This window comes from Humulus lupulus, chromosome 1 (genome assembly GCF_963169125.1).
Source record: "Humulus lupulus chromosome 1, drHumLupu1.1, whole genome shotgun sequence".
Taxonomy (NCBI): domain Eukaryota; kingdom Viridiplantae; phylum Streptophyta; class Magnoliopsida; order Rosales; family Cannabaceae; genus Humulus; species Humulus lupulus.
In genome coordinates, this window is record NC_084793.1 from 285,247,565 (window position 1) to 285,263,972 (window position 16,408).

Here is a 16,408-nt window from a genome sequence, read left to right on the forward strand (position 1 = left end):
CTGTGTATGCTTTTCTTTCCCTTTACCCGCACCACATAGCACCTGTGAGCCAAGACTCAGCAAGAAAACTTATTACTGTATGCATATAAGTATTAATAAATGATCATGGAATCATTCTGGGGCCTGCAACCCTAAACAGATGGCCATGGAGTCATTCTGGGGTCATGTACCCTGAATAGATGATTGTGGAGCCATCCTGGGGTCTTGTGCCCTAAGTAGATGACTGTAGAGTCATGCTGCGGTCCTGTGCCCTGAATAGATGACTGTGGAGTCATCCTGGGGTCCCATGCCCTAGCTGTAACTTTCCAAATTTCCTAATAAGGCTTAGGGCCTTGATTAGGGGGTCGGGAGGACGATAATTGATTTAATATGTGATTATGTGATTATATGCATGGTTATGTGAATTATATTATGATATGATGATAATTGCATGCATGTGGGCTCACTTCTTATTAGAATGATATTTTCATAATTTTGGCCATTTAGAGCATAATTGTATATTTATGTGCATGTATGTGATATATGGGTGAGACCACATTATTATGTGGATATGTTTGAGCTATTTGGCATGAGACGATCCTAGGATGCCAGTTAGCGGTTTGGTAATAACGTGATTAATTACCGGGCTCGAGGTGAGCCTAGGAGTAAATTGGTGTTTAGTACATTACCAGGAATGAGAGGGTAATGGGATATGATTTATTAATTAATTGAGGATATTGGGAATAATGAGAATTGGAGGACGTTAATTATGATTAACGGGATAAGTGGGAAATGAAAATTTTGCCCTTGTTGACTTTGAGGAATTAAAATGGCCCTAGGGGCATTTTGGTCATTTTGACCATTGGATATATTTAAGTTAAGAAGGCTGTGGAATACTTAGGCAGGAAAACAGGGGGTTCTTTCTCTTCTCTCTTGATTAGCTTTGAAGCCAAGCTAGGGAATTCAAGCTTGAAAGTTAAGGCCTGGAGTTTAGGATTGGATTGCAGCAATTGAAAGGGGTTTAAATCGTAACTGAGGTAAGGTATTTAGCTTGATTCTCAAGGATTTTTCTCTGTTTTTATGTAGTTTGAAGGCTTGATAGTTTGATTGTGGAGTTGGGAATTTGGTGATCTTTCGAGTGGTATAAAGCTTGGCTTTTGATGTTAGTATGGTGATTATGTTGTTAATATGATTAGTTGTGATTTTGAGATTTGTGTTGGTTGAGTTTTGATTGAGGTTTAGATTGAAGAAAATGTAGGGGAGCTGGGTTTGCAGGGTCATGTCGCGACCGAGTTCATGCAAGTCGCGACTTGAATGAACCCCAGAGCCTCCCCTAGGCTTTGTCAAGGAGGCGCATCGTGATCCACAGGGTCAAATCGCGACCCACCCCTGACACTCAAACAGAGGACCTCTATATCTTGGGGGTGCGCTGTGTGGCGTGCTGCCCCTTTGGCACACCCACATGGGGCCATTTTGTTAATGAGCATGCCTTGGTGCTTGATCATTAGTCAAGTCTTGCACCAAGCAACCTCATGGGATAGGGTAGTGGCAGTTTTGTAATATTGCATATGTCTCCCAGACAAAAATCATATATGTTCCTGGGAAGACTTTATTTCCCTAGAAGGCTCCTTAGGGGGAGGTGACCTGGTGACTTAGGGAAGCACAATGGCCATCAGCAAATAGGGGCCAAAGCTGTGTACTCCTTTGCCCTATCAAGGCTATATATTAATGAAATAACATTTATCCATACTTGCCCCTGTGTGCTTCCTTGTTTCTTATGTGTTGCTTGTTTGTTAGCTTCGTTGGGCCACTGCGTGCAATTTGCCTTGTTGTGTGCTTTGTGTTGTGTGGACGTTCCTAGGAATGACTTGCTTTGTGCTTGCTCATACTTCGCTATTGCCCGTTGCATGTCCGAGATGTGTATGTGGCTAACCACTGAGTTTGTTTGCCTGGAGGTGTGTGTTGTAGGCTGACTTGCTAGCTTGAAGAGTCTGCAAGTGCCGCACGTTCCATCTAGTTGGAGCACCTAAATAGCCGGCCCGTGACAGTTGGTAATAGAGCCAAGTTAGAAAGAGCTTGGCAAAACACACTATGGTGAGCAACACTCAGAGGATCGAAGCTCTTGAGAAGCGGCTAGGGGAACTAGATGGCCTGGACGAGAGGGTCAGGGATCTTTCCTCTGCAAGTCAGGACTCGTGATCGTCTGATGCAAACAATTGCATAGCTACGTTGGAAAAGGAGAATGATGTTCTTCTATCCAGAATTATCGCGTTGGAGAAAAGAAACACTCCAACAAGTACTTCTACTTCCCCTCGGTGGGAAGAGCGCATGCTGAAGGAACAAGAAGTTTCCATAAATGACACGATGGAAGATTGCAGGGAGGCAGTCGGTGTGCTCAGAGAAGAAATGGCTGAGCTATCTGCCAAGGTAAACCTGACCATGCGAGCGGTTGGGAATGCCCCTGCAACAGGGCCGATAGGTATGGAGTATGGCCGAGCCAAGGTACTCGAACCAAGGCCCTATAACGGGGCCAGAGATGCAAAGGATTTGGAGAATTTCCTCTTTGACATGGAACATTACTTTAGAGTCGTGCGGGCCGATTCAGAAGACGGAAAGGTCGCCATGGCTACCATGTATTTGTCGGGGGATGCCAAGGTGTGGTGGAGGACCAAGTATGATGACATAGAGAATGGCAGGTGTACCATCACATCTTCGGCGGACCTGAAGAAGGAATTAAAGACGCAATTTCTGCCAGAAAATGTAGCTTACATAGCTCGTCGCCAGTTAAGAGAGCTTAAACAAGTCGGGACAGTCCGAGAATATGTAAAGAGATTTTCGGGACTGATGCTCGATATAAAAGACATGTCCGAAGTGGACAGGCTCTTCTGCTTCCTCGAGGGATTAAAACCGTGGGCCAATCAAGAACTTCAAAGACAACAGGTGTCTGATCTGGCCACTGCTCAAGCTGCTGCCGAATGCTTAACAGACTACACTCCGGAGAGCAGCCTGCCAAAAAGGGTTACTCCTCCAGCCAGCTCAAATAGCGCTGGGAGTAAGAAGTCTGGGAAGTTCTTGCAGGGTAAGAGTGGGGGAGAGAAGAGGGCAGCTGAGTCCAATTCTTCCAGTGGGACAGATGCTGCTGCAGGGAAGAAGCCGCTAGCGTGTTGGATTTGCAAAGGCCCACATAAGTCGGCTGTTTGCTCTTTCCGGGGCAAGCTGAATGCCCTCATCGGCCAAGAACAACAGGGCAAAGGAGAAGAGGAAGAAGAAGAGTACGCGCACATGGGCGCTGTCCGCCTGTTGAACGCTCTCAAGAAGCATGGCGAGAAAGGGAAGAAGACCCTGGGGAAAGGGCTAATGTTTGTGGATGCCGCTATCAATGGCAAGCCTGCCAAAAGCGTGATGATTGATACTGGCGCCACCCACAACTTCATCTCTGAACTCGAAGCAAAGCGACTGGGACTGAAGCTGGAGAAAGATGCAGGCCGCATGAAAGCGGTCAACTCTAGAGCCTTGGCCACAACTGGTGTGGCTAAAGGGGTAAAAGTGAAAATCGACACGTGGGAGGGGCAGACTGACTTATTGGTCGTCCATATGGACGACTTCGATGTAGTTTTGGGAATGGACTTTCTAACCGAGAAAGGTGCCATTCCAATTCCTGCCACTGGAAGCTTACTCATAATGGGAGAGACTCCTTCAATGGTACCTGCAAAGGTGAAACCACCCCCTGGTGTGAAGCTTCTCTCAGCTTTACAGTTCAAGAAGGGTGTGAGGAAGCAGGAGCCCACTTATGTAGCTGTACCCACCGTGTTCGAAGAAGTAGTGGAAGAAATTGTTCCACTAGAAATTACGAGGGTCTTAAAGATGTATGGGGACGTGATGCCAGATAAACTCCCCAAAGCCTTGCCACCAAAGAGGGGGATTGATCACCAGATAGAGTTGGTGCCCGGAGCGAAACCTCCAACAAAAGCGCCATACAGAATGGCACCCCCTGAGCTAGAAGAATTGAGGAAGCAATTAAAAGAGTTATTGGAGGCAGGCTTCATCAGACCGTCGAAGGTGCCGTTTGGCGCACCAGTGCTATTCCAGAAGAAGCACGATGGGAGCTTGAGACTGTGCATCGACTATAGGGCTCTCAATAAGGTGACAGTTCGCAACACCTACCCCATCCCTCTGATTGTTGATTTGTTCGACCAGCTAAGTGGAGCCAAATACTTCACAAAGTTGGACTTGAGATCGGGCTACTATCAGGTGAGGATTGCAGATGGGGATGAACCAAAGACTACGTGTGTTACTCGATACGGAGCATTTGAGTTTCGGGTAATGCCGTTTGGGTTGACAAATGCACCTGCTACCTTCTGTACACTAATGAACCAAGTATTCCACGAGTATCTAGATAAGTTCGTGGTGGTGTACTTGGATGATATCGTGGTTTATAGCGTCACGATTGAAGAGCATCAAGAACACTTGGCTCAAGTGTTTCAGAAGTTGAGAGAGAACCATCTATATGTGAAGCGAGAGAAATGCTCATTTGCACAGGAGAGCATTAAGTTCTTAGGCCACGTGGTGGAACGTGGCCGTATTCGTATGGATCTGGAGAAGGTGAGGGCAATCCAGGAATGGAAAGCCCCCACAAACGTGAAAGAACTCCGCTCCTTCTTAGGCCTAGCCAACTACTATTGGAGATTTGTGGACGGCTACTCAAGAAAAGCGACACCCTTGACCGAGCTTTTGAAAAAGGGTGTGATTTGGGCGTGGACTGACAAGTGTGCTGAAGCGTTCAAGAGTCTGAAAGAAGCCATGATGAAGGATCCTGTTCTTGCCTTGCCAACTATTAGCAAGCCTTTCGAAGTACAGATGGATGCATCAGATTATGCTCTGGGAGGGGTACTAGTGTAAGAAGACCACCTGGTCGCATATGAGAGCCGCAAGCTGTCTGAAGTTGAGAGGAGGTATACTGCCCAGGAGAAGGAACTCTTCGCATTTATACATTGCTTGCGAGTGTGGAGGCATTACTTGCTGGGGTCAAAGTTCGTAGTGAAGACGGATAATGCAGCTGTGAGTCATTTCCTTACTCAGCCGAAACTGACCCCTAAGCAGGCTCGATGGCAGGAGTTTGTGGCAGAATTCGACTTCCATTTTGAGCACAGGGCAGGACGCTTAAACCAGGCAGCTGACGCCTTGAGTTGCAAAGCGGAGTTGGCGACTCTAAAGGTCTTGGCTAGTTTGTCGGCTAGCGTGGTGAACACTCCACTCAAGGAACGCATCAAAGAGAACCTGGAGAAAGACCCAGTGGTCAGGACCATCCTGAAGCTCGTAAAAGAAGGCAAGACTCGCCAGTTTTGGGTGGAGGATGACCTTCTGTGGGCTAAAGGGGGGCGCTTGTATGTTCCGAAAGCTGGAGATTTGCGAAGGACATTACTAAGCGAGTGTCATGACACCCTGTGGGCAGGTCATCCAGGGTGGCAGAGAACCCATGCACTCTTGAAGCAGGGGTACTACTGGCCACAAATGCGAGATGATGTAGTGGAGTACACCAAGACCTGCCTCGTCTGTCAACAAGACAAGGTCGATAGGAACAAGACACCGGGTTTGTTGGAACCCTTGCGAGTCCCAAACCGACCATGGAAGAGTGTGTCGCTTGACTTTATCACCAGTCTACCGAAGAAAGGGGATCTAAGTGCGATCTTGGTGGTCGTGAACAGATTCTCGAAGTATGCAACATTCATCCCAGTGTCGAAGTACTGTTCGGCAGAAGTGACAGCCAGACAATTTTTCAAACATATTGTCAAATATTGGGGAGTGCCCCAGAACATCGTCAGTGACCGAGATGGAAGATTCACGGGGACGTTTTGGTCCGAACTATTCAATCTCTTGGGGTCACAACTGAATATTTCCTTGAGCTACCATCCGCAGATAGAAAGATTTAACGGGATGTTGGAGGAGTACTTGCGCCACTTTGTCAATGCCAATCAGAAGAATTGGCCGCAACTACTCGATGTAGCTCAATTTTGCTTCAACTCTCAAAAGAGTTCTTCATCGAATAAGAGCCCTTTTGAAGTTGTTAATGGACAGCAACCACTGTTACCCCACACAATGGACGAATATCACGGTCGGAACCCGCGAGCCTTTCACTTCACAAAAGACTGGAAGAAAACAACAGAGATTGCCCGAGCTTATCTAGAAAAAGCCTAAAGAAGAATGAAGAAGTGGGCAGATCAGAAGCGCAGACCACTGGAGTTCAAAGCAGGTGACTTAGTGTTAATCAAGCTGAGGCCCGAACAGTTGAGATTCCGAGGGGACAAAGACATCAGACTCGTTCGCAAGTACGAGGGTCCGGTCTCAGTCATCTCAAAAGTTGGCCTAACTTCATACAAAGTTGACCTACCAGCTTGGATGAAGACACACCCGGTCCTTCACGTCAGCAACTTGAAGTCGTATCATGAAGATCCAGCAAATCCAGAGCGCAACCAGTCAACCAGAGGAGGAGTCATTGTTCAGCCAAGGAGCAAGCGTCAACCTGAAGAAATCCTAGCGGAAAGAACGGTCACCACTGACCGTAAAAAGCATAAAGAATATCTGGTAAAATGGAAGGGGCTCGCTGATGACGAAATCAGCTGGGAGAGGGCGGAAGACTTGAAGAAGCTCACGCAGAAGATTGAAGATCTACAAGCTACTTCGTCGAGGGCGCCGAAAGATTAAGTGGGGGAGAGTGTGGCGTGCTGCCCCTTTGGCACACCTACATGGGGCCATTTTGTTAATGAGCATGCCTTGGTGCTTGATCATTAGTCAAGTCTTGCACCAAGCAACCTCATGGGATAGGGTAGTGGCAGTTTTGTAATATTGCATATGTCTCCCAGACAAAAATCATATATGTTCCTAGGAAGACTTTATTTCCCTAGAAGGCTCCTTAGGGGGAGGTGACGTGGTGACTTAGGGAAGCACCATGGCCATCAGCAGATAGGGGCCAAAGTTGTGTACTCCCTTGCCCTATCAATGCTATATATTAATGAAATAACATTTATCCATACTTGCCCCTGTGTGCTTCCTTGTTTCTTATGTGTTGCTTGTTTGTTAGCTTCGTTGGGCCACTGCGTGCCATTTGCCTTGTTGTGTGCTTTGTGTTGTGTGGACGTTCCTAGGAATGACTTGCTTTGTGCTTGCTCATACTTCGTTATTGCCCGTTGCATGTCCGAGATGTGTATGTGGCTAACCACTGAGTTTGTTTGCCTGTAGGTGTGTGTTGTAGGCTGACTTGCTAGCTTGAAGAGTCTACAAGTGCCGCACGTTCCGTCTAGTTGGAGCACCCAAATAGCCGGCCTGTGACACGCCGCGACCCTTGGGGGTAGGTCATGGCCCGCGAGTCCCTTTTGTGCCAGGATGGATTTTAGCCAATTTTAGGCGCGGGTTTCCAATTCTCAAGGATCGGGATCGAATCTACTAACTGTTTTAGTAGGATTCGAGGTCCCGGGAGCTGGGTTTTAGCTCATGAACCTTTTAATACTTATTTTATTGATGGGATTTCATACTTGGTTTTGATTAGGTGACCGCTAAGGGCCTCAGAACAAGATCGTTCTCAAGGGGTCGTTCTTCATTTATTTTACGTCAAGTCCAAGGTAAGAAAACTGCACCCAATATGTGATGTATATGATACATGTGGTTATGGCATGGCATAAATGTTGAATATGGAATTGATCAGGGCTTGAGTCTTTGTAATTGTGCATGATTATGATTATGCTTATGATTATTGGTTAAGCATGCTAAATGCCTTATATCTAGATGTTTGAATGTGCATGTTTATAATTATGCTGGTGATTGTTGATGAGGCATGTTGAGTGCTCTATAAATGGACATTGATTTCATTACATATGTCTGGCAGCATGGCTTACTTGTGAATGGCACTGACTTATCAGTCAGAAATGACATTGGTGTTTAGTATTGGTCATGAAGCTCTGACTTATCAGTCATGTTCGACTGTAGTACTGAGTGTTGGGGTTTTATGCCCTAATTAAAACCCAAATTCTTTGTAATCTCATTTTATTATCAATAAAAGAATAGAAATCATTTTTTGACTTGGTCAATCACTTCGCTCACATGTTTTATTTTCATGATTATTTGTTTAATATAAACTTCTATTAAATCCCGAGCATATAGCTAATCTTATTTATAGTGACGTAATCACAGTGGAATATAAATATGATTATATGTTCAAAATAAGTTAGTCCTAAGATTAGTCAGTGCACTGGATTTACACTGACTTGCCAATCTACGATATGATCTACTTACACATTACAGTGTTATGTTCTTTCCAGAACATTAGCAAAGTAGATAAGATCGGATGTATTTGTTACATCGGACAGGATCGATATTGACAGTTGATAAGATAAGTAAACATACCGTTATTATCTATTCTAGTCATATCATATAGTTGACCATAGGTCAATTCAATCTCAATTTTGAGCGGTTAATATTCTAACTGATTGTATTATTTGAGTTCTTTGACTTGTTCGTTACCAGCTTACCCTACGGACTAGCCCATACTTACATCTTGGGAACTCGGTAGTATAATTGAGTGAGAGTGTTAATCATAGATATGAACATCTATAGCTTCTGATGAAGAAGTGAAATGATGGTTTCCTTTTAGTTTGGTTCAAGGTGTTAAATGATAGAGATCTCATTTTAGTAATTAAATTAGTTTACTGAAATATCATTTACAAGGAACTAAGTGTTTTAAGGATAAAATACAATGAGGGGTAAAACGGTATTTTAGTCCTATCTCATTGTAGACCGTCTATAAAGGATTGAGTGACAATTATGGTTGTAACAATGGATAATTAATAGTGTATCTATATTTGTTATAGAGCGTTCTATGAATTCAAGAGTGCAATTCCAAGTCTATAGTGGAGTCACGAGGAATTAATACGTTAGTAAATTTATTTGTTAGATTTATGATAACTTATTGGAGCTTGATTTCATAGGCCCATGGTCCCCATTGTACCTTGGATAAAATCATCTAGATAGTTTCAATTAATTGATTTAATCATCAATTAGAATTATCAAAGTTGACTAGGTCAATTTTGGATAGTTTCACAGAGTTGTGTAATTTTGAGAAGAAAAGAGAAATTATGACAGATTTATTAATTAAGATAAATTGGTATCTAAAATAATAAATAAGTTTAAATCAAGGTTCAAATTATAAATAATTAATTTGATAAAGGATTTAAGTAATTATTTAATTAATTAAATCAATAGAAAATAATACAGGCCTTGATTTTAAGTCCAATGGGCTTATAATCAAATGAGAAATTTCAAAGGCTTATAGCTCATGATAATTTCAACCTAGGGCTTCAAAATAGCTATTATTTTATTTATTTTTTAATTAAATTAAATGGCCTAATTGAATCTATAAAAGGAGTGCTTATAGAGAAGTCAAAACATAAGTTTGATAAGTCACAAGTCAGATTTTCTGATAGTTTTAGATTCTCTCTAAACACAAGTCCTTTTCTAAACCTCTTTGTTATTTTCTCTTCTTCTCTTGATATCTATCTCATGTGTTGAGAATTTCCCACACTAGTCTAGGTGGTTCTAAGGATACATTGGAAGATTGTGAAGAAAATAGAAGATCGGTTCAGTTTCTTGATAATACTCTGCGACAGAAAGGATACAAGAGTTAGAGAAACTGAAGGAAGGACTCTTAATTCCGCTGCGTATACTGTAAGTATTATATTATTTGTTTCTCCTTGAATTCAATTTTAGAAACATGTTTTAGGCTATCTCGTATTAATTTGTTTAATACTAGATATACATGAAAATAAATAAAGATCCTGTATAAGCTAATCCAACACTGAGCACTGCCAGTATGGTATTGGCTTATGAGTCAAGAGCGGCTGTAACGTCCCGAATTTGATAATTAAGGATGAGTGCCTTGAATACAGTGCCTGAAGGGCCTAATTTGGATTATATGCGTGATGATGGGTTATATATGAATTACACGGTAATGTGATTAAACATGCATGATTGTGTGTATTAAATATGCATGTGGGCCCATTTCTGCGAATAGGGGCGTGTTTGTAATTTTGGCCCGTTGAGGGCATAAATTTAAATATGCATGTGTTTTGAGAGAGACCCCGGTGTTATGGGGATATATTTGAGAGGTGTGGTCCGAGACGATCCTAGGGAGCAGATTAGCGGAATAGTCACAACGAGGTCAAATACCCGACTCAAGAGGACCCTAGGGGTATTTTGGGTATGTTATATGTGTTTGGGAATTATCGAGTAACGGGTAGTAGTTTAGTAATGGTTTAGACATGTTGGGATTAAATGAGGTTTATTAGGGACACTCGAGGAATTAGCGGGGTGTGGCAAATGACGGGATTGCCCTTGGTGGTATTAAGACATTAAGGATGGATTTGGTGGTATTTTGGTCTTTGGCCAAGGGATAGACCTGACCATAGAATGACTCAGCTATTCTGAATAGTTGTAGAACTTAAGGGAAACACTTAGAAGGAAAAGAAAGATAGAACTCCTTAGCTGTGCTTCACTTTCTCGACTCTTTCTTCCTCTCTTGGTGGCTTAGGCAGTTTTGGACAAATTATGGTGGTAAGGCTGTGAATTGAAGGTGTCGAAGCTTGGAGACTAAGGAATCTAGCTAGGATAAGTTGAGGATGGGTTTAGGGTCATCATTTACAGAAGGGGTTAGTGAATTCTCATGTTTCTTACTGAATTGTAAGTTTGGTATTGGTGTTCTTGAGTTTCAAGCTCAAGGTTTGAATTTTGGGTTGTGATGGGGTTTTGGCTTAGCTATTAGTGTGCTTGTGTTGTCTATTGAATTTGGGAATGCTTGGGAGACTTAATTCTTGTTATAGTTTATGTCTAGGGTGGGATTTTGGGGAATTGAGTTCAGATAAAACGTAGAAAAGTGGTGGAATTTATGGGTTTCAGGCTTGATCCGCGGCCCTGTTCTTTACGCGTCGTGGCTCGTGTGTTCAAAGAGGCTGAAAAGCCTATGTCTACTAGGTGCACCGCGGCGCAAGGTGTAGCGCACTGCGACCCGTGTCCCCCAGCAGAGAGGCATTTTTCCTCTGACTTAGGCGCGCCACGGGCCTTAAGGGGCTGGGCCGCAGCTTAAATGTGAGATGTTGGCCATTTGAGGGTTTAAGTTCGAGAACTCAAGCGTTAAGGCTCGGGAAGGATTTTACTACCTGGTTTGGTAGAATCCATGGTCCCAGAGGCTAGTATGTAATTCTAAAGGCTTTTAATTGATTTAGATCATAATGGGTATTTATTAATATGTTGTGACTAGGTCTTACCGCTCAGGCTCGGGATTAGGATCGTGCTCGGGATCGCTTTGGATTGTCAGCTTGGGACATCAGGTAAGAGAACTGTTTGTACCCATAGAGCAATTTGGTGTGTTGTATTGTATGTATTTTGTATGTTTGTTATGTCATACATGTGATTATGACTGATCGGAAAGAGCCAAGAGTGGCAAGAGGCCGGGAACGTTGTTGAGCACGTGGAGTGCAAAGCCGGGAGCGGCAAGGGGCCGGGAACGGTGTTGAGCACGCAGAGTGCAAAGCCGGGAGCGACAAGGGGCTAGGAATAGCGTTGAGCACGTGGAGTGCAAGCCGTTAGGGCGAGACCCTCCTAGGATGCTGGAGGCATCCTCTCGGTGAAGACTGCGAACCCAGGGCCTGGTAAAGCGCCTGGGACGACGTGGCCGCTATGTGTTTAGCCTGTTGGCTGCTTTGTAATATGTTGTTGTAGTATTGAGCTGCTGTGTTAATATATTGTTGTATTATTATGTTTTTGTGCTATTTTACTGTATTGAGTTATTATACTATCGTGTTATTGTAGTGCTGTACTATTAGGTTGTTATGCCATTGTACTTTTGAGCTAGTCTAAATGTTGTGTCGTTGTGCATGCTAGTAGGATATGGTATCTGTTTGTTTCTTTGATTGAGTATGTAACACCCTGGATAACCAAGACCGTTACACTGTGTGTTTGAAATAGTGCGAGACTTGCTAATCAAGTCGATTAAATAAAAATGTGAATCTAGAGACATAAACAGGTTAGGTTTAAAATATTTTGGTTATAAATGAATAATTTTCATTAAAACAAATGTTTGGTACATGGTATCCCAAATCAGGGTTTAAATGACATAATTATAGGATTTCCAATCGTTATAAATAATCAAAGCCACTCTAATGGAAAAATACAAATTTTAGGTCTCCGTCCCTATACAAACCCTCGACTGTGGCGGCCGAGCAGTTGAAAATGTACCCCTCGCCCCCAGAGCTCTCCAACCCATGGTCGAATCATCTTACCCTTGCCTTTACCTGCACCACGCAGCACCCGTGAGCCGAGGCCGAGCAAGAAAACATAATATCATAGCACAATCAATATCAATAACCAAGTAGTTCACAGAGCATAATCAAATGATTTACAAGACATTAATCAATTACCTAGCAAGCCATAGCATTCATTCAATTCAAGACATCAGTCAATAACCAGTAATCTAGTTTCCAGATATTCAACATATCATATACATCAAATCAACAACAGTATACCTGCCAAGCAACAGCTAAGGTCGATGCCCGACCGCACCCTGTATTTAATCCACTGTCTTTGGCTCACTTAGGCCAAGCCCAGTGTTCACCCCACTGACTCCGATCCGCTTAAACCGAGCTCAGTGATTATTAAGCTGTCCTCAGCTACCAGTGGCTGAGCCGTGCCTTGTGCGTAAATATTGATTCTGATACCCTTAGGTCATTTACACATGTCCCCATGACATAATACCATCTCATGACATTCATACAATTATAGGGAGCTCTTAGTCCTAACATATCAGATGGTTTATCACAATCATATAACATTGCATACAAATATAGGGAACACTTAGTCCCATCCTATCCACATAAACGGGTGCAGTTTTCTTACCTGTGTCCCGAGCTTCTTGAGCACCGAAATCCCGAGCACAGTCCTCTGTCCCGAGCCTCGCTGAAAACCTAGTCACAACACATACATAGCACTCTCATTACTAACCAATTCATAATCATCTCTCGGAACCAATCACGTGCTCTCGGAACCTCCCGTTTCCCCATACAAGGTAGCGAAAGCATCCCCCGAGCCTCCCTGAGCCAAAAACCCTAAAAGCTCAATTTTCCCTTTTCCTGAAATTAGCCTAGCGCTGCAGCACAGCCCTATGGGGGCCGCGGCGCCTAGAATGATCCCCATCTTCTAATTCAGCCTAGTGTCGCGACACGGAAGAACAGGGCCGCGACGCTCATACGCGAACCCAGAAAATTGGGTTTCTCCCCAACATTTTTCCCGAGCCAAAACTCTTCCAAATCAACCCCAAGGTACACCCAAGTCCCAAATTAACCTAAAACCCCAGATAAACAGTATGGCAACTTAGAAATCACAGCAACAAACCCAATCACACAATCAAACCCAAGAATCACCTAGTGGCTCAAAATTTACAAAAACTTAAACCATACTTTATAAAACTTAAACCACCCTTTCAAAAACTTAAACCACACCAGATTATAAACCTCAGAGACGCATGAAATGCTTACCTCAAATAGAGATTCGACCTTGAGCTACTTTCAAATCCAACTCCAAGCTAATTTCCTTTGATTTCCAAGCTGAGTCTTCACTCCAATAACCCACAAGCAAATAACACAATTTGAGCTTGCTAACCTAACATCACCAACATAATTTCCACAAGGAAGAGAGTTAAAACTTACCTTTGCACCCTTGAATTTCTGGCCTAAAGTCTCCCTTAGTTCACCCTTGAGTCCTTTCCTTGACCCCAAAGAAGATAGCTCTTCTTCTCCTTCCTTCTAGTTCCTTTGGTTTCCTCTAGACTTCCAACCAAATATTCAGTTTATTCCTAAGTGAAAGTAACGCAAATGAATTCTCCTCAGCCAAAGTCATCCTCTCCTAAGAAAAAAGTACCATTTTGCCCTTTCCCTTAATAAAAGTCTTATACAACCTCAAGGGCAATTCTGTCATTTCATATAAATCCTGCTAAATCCTCAAGTATTCCTATAAATCCACATTTAATCCTAGCATGTCTAAATTATTAACAAGCCACTAGCCCATATTCAATAATTCCCGAACACATTATAATATTCCCAAAATACCCCTAAGCTCCTCTCGACCCGGGTATTTGACCCCGTTGTGACTTTTTAGCTAAACGACTCCCTAGGACCGTCTCGGGTCGAGTGCTGCAAAAATAAATATATCCACATAATAATGTGGTCTCAACAGTTTATCACATTTATGCCCTAACGGGCCAAAATTACAATTATGTCCTTACAGACTAGACAGGGCATGCATGCTTATCTAATACTCATAAACATGCATTTTGCATATCCATATAATCATAGGATCATGCATATCACATAATCATGAATTTTCACCATTAATTCACACAACTTCCAATTATGCCCTCCCGGCACACTAATCAAGACCCTTAAGCCTTATTAGTAATTTTGGGTCGTTACAAAGTATGAGTTGTTGAGATGTATTTTATTGCATGTTGCGCTTGAAGTTCTCTTGCTGGGCCTCGGCTCACGGGTGCTCCGTGGTGCAGGTAAGAGTAAGGATGTTGGGTCGAAAAACCATGATTTAGAGGGCATGGAGCGGTGTGTACATGTTTGGCCTACCTGGCCACCACAGCTGGGTTATTTTAAGGAACACATGGTAAATGTTTGGTTTTGTTGCTTAGGTCGACTGTACTGTACCTTTGAATTGTAAATATATTTCAAAACAGTGTTTTGGGATCCCAATGTAATATTTTTATGAATTTCAATGAAAGACCAACTCTTTGTACTTAATGTTTATTAAATGAGTCTTTATTTTCATCCAAACACACTTTTTAACCTAAAACCTCGATTAGTGAGCTAATGGCACATTTATAAATCACTTGGTAATGTCTCTAAGGAAGTAGGGTGTTACAGCGCCATTAGCGTGTTTAATGCAGGCCAAAATAATTAGATCTAATCAATATGAGCATTAAATGCTTGATCGACATATTGGTCGAAGAAAACTAAAGCGCTTGTCTAGTTTAAAGGCTAGTTACTCAGAGCCAGGGCTAAAAGGTTCAGGTGACCGAAATGTCACATGGCTTGGGGCGTAAAACCCCAGAGAGACTTATCACTCATCTACTCAGAGAGATTTATTAGTCATCTATTCAGAGAGACTTATTAGTCATCTATCTAGAGAGACTTATTAGTCATCTATTCAGAAAGACTTATCTACCTCAGAAAGACTTATCTAGAGAGACTTATTAGTCATCTACCTCAGAAAGACTTATCAGTCATCTACCTCAGAAAGACCTATCAGTCATCTACCCCAGAGAGAGAGAGAGACTTATTAGTCATCTACTTAGAGTGCAGGACTCCATCATCATTTACTAGTACTTGCTTGCATGTATGAATAGAGTTATTACTGCTAGGCATGCTTATTATGATTTGGTGACATGTTATTATCTGCTTATTAGCATGTTTAAGTTTTCTTGCTGAGCTTCGACTCACAAGTGCAATGTGGTGCAGGTAAAGGTAAAAGAAAGCTGGACCATCCTTGAGTTGGAGAGCTTAGGTAACGATGTGTACATATGCGGCTGCTCGACCACCACGGTCGAGGGTTTAAAGAGGAACTAGGGTTAAACCCTATTTTGCCGCTTAGGTCGGCTGGTTGTAACTCTTTTATTGTAATTAACCTTTAAAATATATTTTGGGATCCCAATGTATACAGTTAGTGAAACATTGTATCTTTAACCAAAATTTTTAACCCTAAACCGTTAATCACATTTAGTTACACGATTATGGCCAAATGACTTGTTTAGCGAGTTTAGCACTGTTTAAAATGCACAACATAATGGTCCCTGGGTAGTAGGGCGTTACACTAGCCATGTGACCATTAAGTCACCCTGAGCCTTTTAGCCCTGACTGTAATGCCCCGAAATCCCTAATGCGATTTAATGGCTGGATTAGTAGGTCGGGAGGGCCATAATTGTTTAATTACGCCATTAAATGATTATATGCATGTTTATGTGAATTATATTATAATATGATGTTAAATGCATGCATGTGGTTCCACATTTGATTATTAGGGCATTTTGATAATTTGGCCCGTTGATGGCATATTTGTGTATTTTGGTGCATATTGTGAGTTATGGATGAGATCCCATTATTATGGGGATATATTTGAGCTATTCGGCATGAGACGGTCTTATTTTACAAATTAGTGGTTTTGTCATAACGGGGTCATTTATTGGGATATTGAGTAATGGGAATGTTTACTTGATGATAGATTGGGAGTTATTAAGATCAGGAGGAAATTCTGGGAGTTTTGACTATAATGTCCCCGGGGGTATTTTTGGCACCTCGAGCATTAGGTTTTATTTGAGGTTACTTAAGCTTGA